Source organism: Gossypium arboreum, chromosome 2 (assembly GCF_025698485.1).
Source record: "Gossypium arboreum isolate Shixiya-1 chromosome 2, ASM2569848v2, whole genome shotgun sequence".
Lineage (NCBI taxonomy): Eukaryota > Viridiplantae > Streptophyta > Magnoliopsida > Malvales > Malvaceae > Gossypium > Gossypium arboreum.
In genome coordinates this window covers 41,835,267-41,846,783 of record NC_069071.1, presented here as the reverse complement: position 1 = coordinate 41,846,783, position 11,517 = coordinate 41,835,267, and positions in this window count along the sequence as shown.

The window sequence follows — 11,517 nt, the reverse complement described above, 5'->3', positions numbered from 1 at the left end:
CGATTATAGCTTAACGTTTAGTTAAGCATGATTGATGCTTTTAATTATATAGTTGTATAACTGAATTTGTTTTGGTTGAGTGTTATCTTGTTAAAGGATTACTATTATTAAGCTTAAAGGCATTTAGTCATGAGATGGATTAAGGTGAATAAATGTTTATTTGTTTGCTTGAATTAAGCTCAAGAGCAAAGGGAGCCAAATTTGGATAAGGGGAAAGCAAAAGTAGTTGATTAATCAACCCTAATTGTTCAATGACATTCAAGGTAAGTTCTTAAGTGTTTAAGCTTGATTCTTTTTATATGCCTAAGAGTTAAATTAATATGGCAAAGAGAATGTTAATTTTATTTAGTTAATGTACCGAATATGTAATGATTTAAGGCTATAAGCCGATTATGGCTTTTATGCTTAAGTTGAATTGGATTTGGAAATTTGATGCACTAAATGAGTGTTACAATGAATAAACTATGCTGTATATGTGCTGGAAGAGATATCACGATTTGTGATTATTGAATATCTAAAGGAAACCATGATGTGTATAAAATTATTATTAGTCATATGTGGTAGCCGAATGTGGCTTGGTACCAAAGTGATTAAATGTTAACTTTGATGAGGTAAATGTTAGTGATCGATGATATAAGTTATACATTATAATATATATTTAGGTTTCAAACCTAGCAGGCCTTGTGCCGGTGATGAATTTCAAGCTTTGAGCCTAGCAGGCGTAATGCCAGTGAAATGATATCGGACTTAATGGTCTAGCAAGCTTTAAGCTGGTGAATATTATCGGGCTCCGAGCCTAGCAGGCGTAATGCCAGTGAAATGATATCGGACTTAAACATCTAGCAGGCTTATTGCCGGTAATGAAATCAGGCTATTACCTAGCAGGCAAATTGCCGGTGAACTATTAAAAGTGTGGTGCTATAAGACTATGGGCTAATACGATATGTGGATTCGTTCCGTAAATTAAATTATTCAGGTACGAACAACCTAATTATGTACATGTGAATTAAATGAATTTAATGATTGATGTGAATAGAACATATGAGAAATGGTTTCATGTTTATGTTCAACTATGAGACCTTGTGTTAGATCAGCAATTGAATTTGTGTAATACATTAAGTTGACCAGGTATATGTTATATACCTATATATATGTTAGATTGATCAGAATTGAATCATGGATGTGAAATGAGAAGTTTATGTGAAGATGTTATATATATCTGAAATAGAATTTATGGTGACCTTGTAATAATAGGTCCATGCTTGTGATGAATAAAAATGTGATGAAATTGAATGGTGATATATATGAAATAATATGAATGCAAAGAATGTGTGAAAGAGTAAATTTGTAATAAATCTGCTTGCACAAAGAAGAAGAACGTGATTTTAAAAATCATCATAAATTGTGGAAGTTGAGTTAGAGGCTGAATAAATTATGTAATTAAAGCTTAATGAGTCTAGTTTCTTATAAAAGAAACTGTGTAAGCAAAATAATTTCCGATAATGAGATATTTGAAGTGATGTGGGATAGATTCAAAATGACTTCTAGATCCCTTGTTCTATTTTTATAAAATCATTATAAATTGTACAAAAATGGTCATAAGATAAAATTTATATTCTTAGACTTATTAATGAGTATAGTTTCAAATGAAATAAACAATAACATATTTTGAATTCTGTATAATGAGAAATTTGATTCGAAGTTAATATTGTCAGAATAGTCAAACAATGAAACAGGGGAAACTTTAAGAAAATCTGGTATTGAATGGCCAAACAAAAAATTCTGAAAATTTTATGGGTAGAAGATATATGAATCTATTTTCAGGGAAAATTAGCAGCAGTTGATTTGGAGTTTCGTAGCTCCAGTTATAAATAATTTAGTGACTGTTACTCAGGAAGATAGATTGTAGTGAATTTGTGATTATGTTGCAAACATTGATAAAACTTGTTAATGAGTTGCTAATTGTTTTCTTATGAACTTACTAAGCTTTGAAGCTTACTCCCCATTCTCTTTCCCCATTTCTTTCCCCAGTTACAATAGCTCGAGTTGGAAGGGCCGGAGATAACACCACACTATCGAGTTATCATGTGAGGTGAGAAGGATTGTAAATCATTAAGGTTTAAGGCATGTATAGGGGACTCCATTTTTCTGAGTGTGAGTTATGTATAATGATAATGTGTAATCATATGTTATAATTTCATTGTTTATGAAGTTTTAAATGTATGAATAATTGTATTAGTGTTTAGGATTGTTCAGGGTGGCAAATGGCTTGTCATATAGCTTAGAAGTGTCCACATGGATAGACACACGGGCGTGTGTCTAGGCTGTGTGTGACACGCGGTCACACCATACGTGATACGAACCTCCTCGGGGAGAGTCGAGTCGTATGCTGAGTTGCCCGATCGTCTACGAGAAACTATCGTTCAATTCACTTTTGAAATGAAGTTGATGGAAAAATAGGACGGAAGCTATGTATAATGGTTCTATGATGGTTTATGGTTAAATACAGGTTCGGCTAAATTGGAAGGGAAAGTGAAAGAAGTGAATAGAGGATGGATATGGAAGAAAAGGGTTCTTAAAAGTAAGCACGAACCAATATTAGAAAATATCGGCCCAAAATGCTTATAGGCTTTCAAGGTGGAGGATGAAAGTGATAAACCTTGACCCGCTACTTAGCAAAGTAGGAACCTCGGTATATGGGTGAACGCCACACTATTTGATAGTGATAAGTTCAGGATAGTGAAGAACAGGGTTGACGCCACTAGGCTTCCTAGATAAGCCAACGAAGTCCTCAACGAAATATGAGAGAAAGAAATCTCACAAATTCCTTAAAAGTTTAACAAAGTTTCATTAAGTGAAAAGTCTAACCTCTTACAAATGAAAAACATATATTTATAGCCTAAATAAAAGTAGCTGAATGGACAAGCTTAGAAGCTAAGAAATTGACCATAAACACCTAGATAATTCTAGAAGAAAAATCATGAATATCCATGAATGTGCAGCCCTTTAATGTTCCATCATCCCCCTTGGCCGAATGAAGCTTTAATGCACCTTGAATACTTGAATGGTTAGCTTGAAAATGCATGGATCATGCATGAAACGTCCCAATGTATGTTCCTCCATAAATTCGGTCCATGAACCTTCAAAACATGAACATTAAATAGCCCCTACTTGCATGAACGTCTCCAGTACATGTACTCCCTTAAATGCCGTCCATTGAACCTCAATTCTACATGCACCTCTTCATACATTGCACCAAGCCCTACATGAACTTGCATTAATTCCCTTCCATGCATGCATGTGTACCGTCCAAAGGGATTGGATCTTCTAGATACATTCATGCATGAATCTTCATCATTCATGTAACCGAATGTGCATTTGAACCCAAGCATTCATGTATTTTGTGCATTCATGTATTTGGCAAATACATGAACTTGTAAACACCTTGAATCTGGTCATACATGCACCTAATTAAATGTTGTTCATTCATGCATGTGGGATGTCCAAAAGAGATGTTTCTTCAAGCATTCATTACTGCCGTCCATGAGCATTGTACCTACAAGAAATAAAACAATTCATAAGACATCATGTGAACACACATAAATTCAGCACAATGTGAACACATTTAAGTTATGTGATATCTATGACATATTAATAACAAATATTAGTATAAGACAAGTTTAATGCTTAAATAAATATGTGCAAATTTTATTTAATGCATTAAAGACAAAACCGAGTTAAACTAAAATGAGCTAAGCTTTAGCTCGTGAGCTAAAGTTGAGCTGAGATTAAACTCCTAAGCTGAACCTGAGCTAAGCTTTAGCTCGTGAGCTAAAGTTGAGCTGAGATTAAACTCCTAAGCTGAAGCTGAGCTAAGGTTTAGCTCGTGAGCTGAATATGAGCTAGGAGTGAGCTCGGTTTAGCTCAGGCAAGTTGGATTGAGCTCGAATAAGCTGGATTTGAGCTGGACGAAGCTAGTGGAGCTGGAAACGAGCTTGGATCAGCTTGCCAACATGTCAATGCTCGGCTTGACAGGCTTGTTCGATGAAGTTCGCGGGGCGTGCTCGTATCAATACGGGTGTGTTCTCAGGATGTGTGTCCCCTACAACTTAACCCCCTATTCTGTTTTGGTAACACGACCATGTCTAATGTCACACGGACGTGTGATGTAGTTAAATGCTAAATTTCTTAAGTGACTGAAGGGTCTCGATTTCTCTCTGAACCCACTTATATGTACGATATGGGCCCGATACGTAAATAAATAAGAAAATTGAAATCAAATGTATTCCGTGAGGGTAATTTTTGAATGCCACAGCCAAAAATAGTGTAAAAGTGTTCGGTAGCACCTTGAACCCTGTTCGGGTGTCGGGGCCGGGTGAGGGGTGTTACAATTTTAGTGGTATTAGAGCTATGGTTTAGTCGGTTCTCGGACTAACATAGCAAGTATAAAAGTCTAGCTATACATGCCGTAAGTAAAGTGTGATAGTGTGATATCTCCCGACTCTTATAAATTGTTTTGCTCAGGTAATGATGTGTTCCAACCGAGCTATTATTAATTGATCTGAAAATGCTATTGAACTGATTGTAATATATTTGTGATATGACGGAATTGGAAAGGTATGAAAAGAAGTTTATGATATGTGTGCATCAGTGTAAAAATATGTATGAGATTGTATAAAGTAAATGGTAATGAAAGATCAACTTGGGTGGAACATAGGGAATGAGTACGATCGTTCACTAATGAATTGACAGAAAAGACCATGGTTGGACCATGGCAATACATGAGACAGATAAGCTAGTGTAAGACTCGTCTGGGACGTGGCATCGACTCGACTTGTGCTAAGCGTAAGACCTATTTGGGATAGGCATCAGCACAGCCCAGTGAGTGCTAGTGTAAGACCTATCGGGAATAGGCATCAGTACAGGTAGAGCAGGGCTAGTATAAGACCATAGTTGGACTATGGCATAAAGTAAGCGATGTACTCAAAACCGTAAGACGTTTTCCAATTTGATAAATATTGACAAGTGATCAATACTAAATGTGGAAACTTGATAAGACATTATTGGTAATTTGAGTAAGAGAAATGAAAGTTTGAATCGTGATAAATTCACTTATGTTTTGCTAATATTCACATGAAATAAAGTTGCATGTATTACTGAGATATGTGAAAATGTGTTTGTAACAAGTTGGAAATTTGAAATGTTTGAATCAATGTGCGTAATACTATGATGATGAGTGATAAAGTTATCTGTGTATACAAATATGAAAGTCCCCTTCGAGGCTTAACGACCTCACCCCCTTATCAGTGTTATTATTATAAGGTTTCAATGGAACGAAATATAATGAGTTTGCAAAGAAAGGTTAAAGAGTTAAATAATGAGATAATGATAATGTAGACAAAGTTCAGAATAGGTTGGCAAAGAACTAAGGCTGGAAGGAATAGTATAATGTTCCAAAGGTTCTTCAGATTGAATATTGTCATTAGTAATGGAAAGTTGGTTCGGTAAATTAATTCAATCAGATATGATGTCTAAGTATGTATCTGCTGGGAATTCTTCCTAAGTGGTTTTTGTTAGCGAATGAAATAGAATGGAATTCGTAATGACAAATGAATAGTAAGGGTGTCTGAATTGGATAATTATAGTCAAGTGAACTCTGATGATTTCTTCTAAATATTCTGTATATTTCTTATTCTCAGAGACACATGTGTAATTGTTCCTTTTTCCTAATGAAAATGCTATAAAGTGAGAATGTTATCTGACTTTGATGTTTAATAAAAGTATTGTTATTCTGATTGGTTTATAACCGGTATCATCATATTTCTCTATTGGAGATTTCATTGTAGTATGATCGGAATGAATTCGAGGATAAATTCATACGATGTTATTCTTCTGTTTCTATTGAATGGTATTCCATCTTATAAAAGTATATGAGATGTGATAGTTCAAAATGAGTTCAGAGTAAGTTATTCGATTATGGATGTCTGGACATATAAGATTTCTATTAATGTTATTATTGTTCTGATATGGAATAAGTATACAGATGGGTTAAAGGTTATGTAAAGGATTTTTTTTATGAACTCCGATTGTGAAATGTTTGTTTATCTGAGTTGTAATAGATTATGCAGGTATATGGATCAGGTGTATAAATAATTGTGTATGGTAGCGTATTTCAGAACTATATTCAGATGACAAGTTGCTATCTGACAAAGTTAAAAAAAAATTAATTAAGTGTATATGGAATAAAAGCAATCAGTGGTATTATAGAAGTGGTTGTGAGATAGAATTTCTATACAAATTGAATCTAAATTTTTATTATCTTCTGAAAGAGAAATATTATTGGATTATGATTTATCTTCTGACAAGAAAAGATCGGTATGATGGTTTTTGGATGTACAAGGTTTTATTTGATGAAGTGACTGAAGTATCTATAATGTGATCTGTTGGTGTAGACCAAAGTTTCAGATTGTTGGTAAAAAGAGATACATGTGAAGAATGGAAATTTGTGATTCCGAGAATTTTGTGAAAACGTTTTCAGAGTGGAAACTATTTCTTCTGGTAAGATTTTCGGGGACGAAAATTCCTAAGGGGGGAGAGTTGTGACAGCCCTAATTTGACCCTAGTTAGAAAGTGGTTGTGGGACCACAAAACGGAGTCACAAAATTATTTAAATGCTCTTTTCTATGTTTATTATATGTGAAGTATCATGTGTGAAAGTATCATGTCTTAATTTTGTCATTTGGATGTGAAATTATTAAAAAGGACTTATGTGTGAAACTTTGAAAATGTGATAGGTTAAATTGTAGTGGTCAAATAATGCATGGTTTAAAAAAAATGTGGACTTACATGTCAAATTCCCCACTTTTGAGATAGTGGCCAGCCATGATGATATTTGATACAAAATATATATATTTTATATTAGTATTATAATAACTAAATGGTTTTATAATATAAAATAAAGATAAGTAAAACAGCTAAAGGGTGAAGGAAAAAAAAGTGCTCATCTTTGTTTCTTCTTAGCCGAATTTAAAGAAATAAAAGGGAGCTAAGCCATTCGGTCTCCTTTAAGCTTGAATTAAGGTAAGTAATTCATGTTAGTTCTTGAAATTTTAGCATATTTTAAGCTAGTTACTAAGTCCCTTACTTAGCCCTTGTCAAAATTTTGAATTTTGTGGTGATATGAGCAATCGGCCATGGAAGAATTTGAAGGGAATGGTTGTTGTCTTTATGTTTTAATGAGTAATTGTGGATGGGTGAAGTTTGACCTAGTTAAATGTTCATATAGGTGGATTAGATGATAAGGGCAAATCGGCTTGTGTGTATGTGTAGTTGCCGAATGTGCTTATAAGTAAGTGAAGTTATGTTATAATTGAGCTAAGTATGGCTAGTAAAGCCTATTTAGTTTTCTTGCTATATTTGACCATAAATATGTTTGAGTGATTTCAATTATAGCTTAACATTTAGTTAAGCATGATTGATGCTTTTAATTATATAGTTGTATAACTGAATTTGTTTTGGTTGAGTGTTATCTTGTTAAAGGATTGCTATTATTAAGCTTAAAGGCATTCAGTCATGAGATGAATTAAGGTGAATAAATGTTTATTTGTTTGCTTGAATTAATCTCAAGAGGAAAGGGAGCCAAATTCATATAGGGGGAAAGCAAAAGTAGTTGATTAATCAACCCTAATTGTTCAATGACATTCAAGGTAAGTTCTTAAGTGTTTAAGCTTGATTCTTTTTATATGCCTAAGAGTTAAATTAATACGGCAAAGAGAATGTTAATTTTATTTAGTTAATGTGCCGAATATGTAATGATTTAAGGCTATAAGCCGATTATGGCTTTTATGCTTAAGTTGAATTGGATTTGGAAATTTGATGCACTAAATGAGTGTTACAATGAATAAACTATGCCGTATATGTGCTGGAAGAGATATCACGATTTGTGATTATTGAATATCTAAAGGAAATCATGATGTGTATAAAATTATTATTAGTCATATGCGGTAGCCGAATGTGGCTTGGTACCAAAGTGATTAAATGTTAACTTCGATGAGGTAAATGTTAGTGATCGATGATATAAGTTATACATTATAATATATATTCGGGTTTCAAACCTAGCAGGCCTTGTGCCGGTGATGAATTTCAAGCTTTGAGCCTAGCAGGCGTAATGTCGGTGAAATGATATCGGACTTAATGGTCTAGCAAGCTTTAAGCTGGTGAATATTGTCGGGCTCCAAGCCTAGCAGGCGTAATGCCGGTGAAATGATATCGGACTTAAAGGTCTAGCAAGCTTTAAGCTGGTGAATATTATCGGGCTCCGAGCCTAGCAGGCGTAATCCCGGTGAAATGATACCAGACTTAAAGGTCTAGCAGGCTTATTGCCAGTGATGAAATCATGTAATACCTAGCAGGCAAATTGCCAGTGAACTATTAAAAGTGTGGTGCTATAAGACTATGGGCTAATACGATATGTGGATTCGTTCCGTAAAGTAAATTATTCAGGTACGAACAACCTAATTATGTACATGTGAATTAAATGAATTTAATGATTGATGTGAATCGAACATATGAGAAATGGGTTCATGTTTATGTTCAACTATGAGACCTTGTGTTAGATCGGCAATTGAATTGTGTAATACGTTAAGTTGACCAGGTATATGTTATATTCCTATATATATGTTAGATTGATCGGAATTGAATCATGGATGTGAAATGAGAAGTATATGTGAAGATGTTATATATATCTGAAATAGAATTTATTGTGACCTTGTAATAATAGGTCCATGCTTGTGATGAATAAAAATGTGATGAAATTGAATGGTGATATACATGTTTAAATAATATGAATGCAAAGAATGTGTGAAAGAGTAAATTTGTAATAAATCTGCTTGGGACAGCAGCAGTAACATGATTTTTAAAAATCACCATAAATTGTGATAGTTTAGTTAGAGGCTGAATAAATTATGTAATTAAAGTTAAATGAGTCTAGTTTCTTATAAAAGAAACTGTGTAGGCAAAAGAGTTGCCAATAATGAGATATTTGAAGTGATGTGGGACAGAATCAAAATGACTTCTAAATCCCTTGTTCTGTTTTTATAAAATCATTATAAATTGTACAAAAATGGTCATAAGATCAAATTTATATGCTTAGACTCCTTAATGAGTCTAGTTTCAAATGAAATAAAAAAGAAAATATTTTGAATTCTGTACAATGAGAAATTTGATTCGTAGTTAATAGTGGTTAGAATAGTCAGACAGTGAAATAGGGGAAACTTTAAGAAAATCTGGTATTGAATGGCCAAACCAAAAATTCTGAAACTTTTATGGATAGAAGATATATGAATCTATTTTCAGGAAAAATTAGCAGTAGTTGATTTGGAGTTTCGTAGCTCCAGTTATAAATAATTTAGTGACTGTTACTCAGGAAGACAGATTGTAGTGAATTTGTGATTATGTTGCAATCATTGATAAAACTTGTTAATGAGTTGCTAATTGTTTTCTTATGAACTTACTAAGCTTTGTAGCTTACTCCCCATTCTCTTTCACCATTTCTTATAGGTCTGTACAATAGCTCGAGTTGGAAGGGCCGGAGATAACACCACACTATCGAGTTATCATGTGAGGTAAGAAGGATTGTAAATCATTAAGGTTTGAGGCATGTATAGGGGACTCCATTTTTCTGAGTGTGAGTTATGTATAATGATAATGTGTAATAATATGATATAATTTCATTATTTATGAAGTTTTGAATGTATGAATAATTGTATGAGTGTTTAGGATTGTTCAGGTTGGCAAATGGCTTGTCATATAGCTTAGAAGTGTCCACATGGATAGACACACGGGCATGTGTCTAGGCCGTGTGTGACACACGGTCACACCATACGGGTGTGTTTCAGGACGTGTGTCCCCTACAACTTAACCCCCTATTCTGTTTTGGTAACACGGTCGTGTTTAATGTCACACGGGCGTGTGACGTAGTTAAATGCTAAATTTCTTAAGTGACTGAAGGGTCTCGGTTTCTCTTCGAACCCACTTATATGTGCAATATGGGCCCGATACATAAATAAATAAGAAAATTGAAATCAGATGTATTCCGTGAAGGTAATTTTTGAATGCCACAGCCTGAAATAGTGTAAAAGTGTTCGGTAGCACCTTGAACCTGTTAAAAGCATCGGGGCGGGTGAGGGGTGTTACTGATCACGAGTCATCTTGAGGTGAGACAATAACGTTGGTCTATGCAGCACGTCGTCGAGAGAACGGAGACACTCCAGATGCAGATATTGGTATGTACTTTATCCATAATGTGTTATTTACTAAGTTTGGGATTAGAGTGCACAGCGAGAGCGTGGCGTGGTAGTCTATGTTGTGCAGCTGTACTAATAGTTGGGAATTTTGAGGATGAAATTTCTTTTAGGGGGTAGAGTTGTAACGCCCCAAATTTTGGGCCTAGGTGAATTGGGCTTTGGGCTTTGGGTTTCATAAAATTTTTAAGTGAGCAAAAAAATGAAAAATGACTTGTTGGCTTTTAATGAATTTGAAGTGTCTAGGTTTGTTGGAGAAGTTCTAGGTTGAGTTTTGTGGTGGAGGAATTTTAATTTAATTATTAAAAGAATCTGGGTTGGGAGTAGATGGGCTTTTAAATAAAGATAGGGGAAAATGACATCAAAAAGCCTTGTGGAGGAGTGGCTAAGTGACGACACTTAGGGTGTAAAGAGGTGGCATTACTGGATAGCAAGGAGATCTAAGGTTCGAATCCTAGCTTAGTATTTTTGGGAGTTTAATTTTGGCCTTCTAGAAGGTTGGAAGTGGTGTGAAGATGGACTCTAAGGGGAGTGTTCAGAAGAGAAAATTTAGGAAATAGATTGGGGAGTTATCAGAGAGAAGAATGAGGAGATGAGAAGGGGGAAGTGATGGAGCTGAATTGGGAATTGAGGGTCAGACAATTTGGCTAGAGGCAATGAATATGTGCTGAGTTTCGGATCCTAGGCTAATGCCAAATTCTTCATTTTTTTTTAATGTCGATTGGCTTTTCCATCTTTGCTAGCTAATTCTTTTGCCATTCTTTCTCTCCTCAGATCTCTTTTGATTTACCCTTTGGGTTAGCCGATTCTTTCTTCTACCCTTCTTCTTTAATTTATGCCAAATAAACCGTATTCACCATATTAGTTTGAAAGCCAAAAAGTTGAATCTCCTTTGGGCTGATTACTCCCCTCCCTCACTCTTTTTAATCAACTTTGGTAGGGAATTAGTATCGGATCTCAAATTTTAGCTCTCTACCGAATTGCTCCTTAGGTGTTTTGCGGTTTGGTAAGTATTCTTGTCTTATTGACTAAGGTTGGGCGAATGATCTTAAATGAGATAAGGGGGTGAATTATGTTGGATGCTATTCCCCTAGTATTTGGTTTTAATGAGTAATATTTATGCAGATCTAAGGAGTACGTGATCAAGGAAAAACTATTAGGGATTGGTGTTCAAGGTAAGTTTAAGGTGAGGTTTTGGTTTTTTTTGGGTAAAATA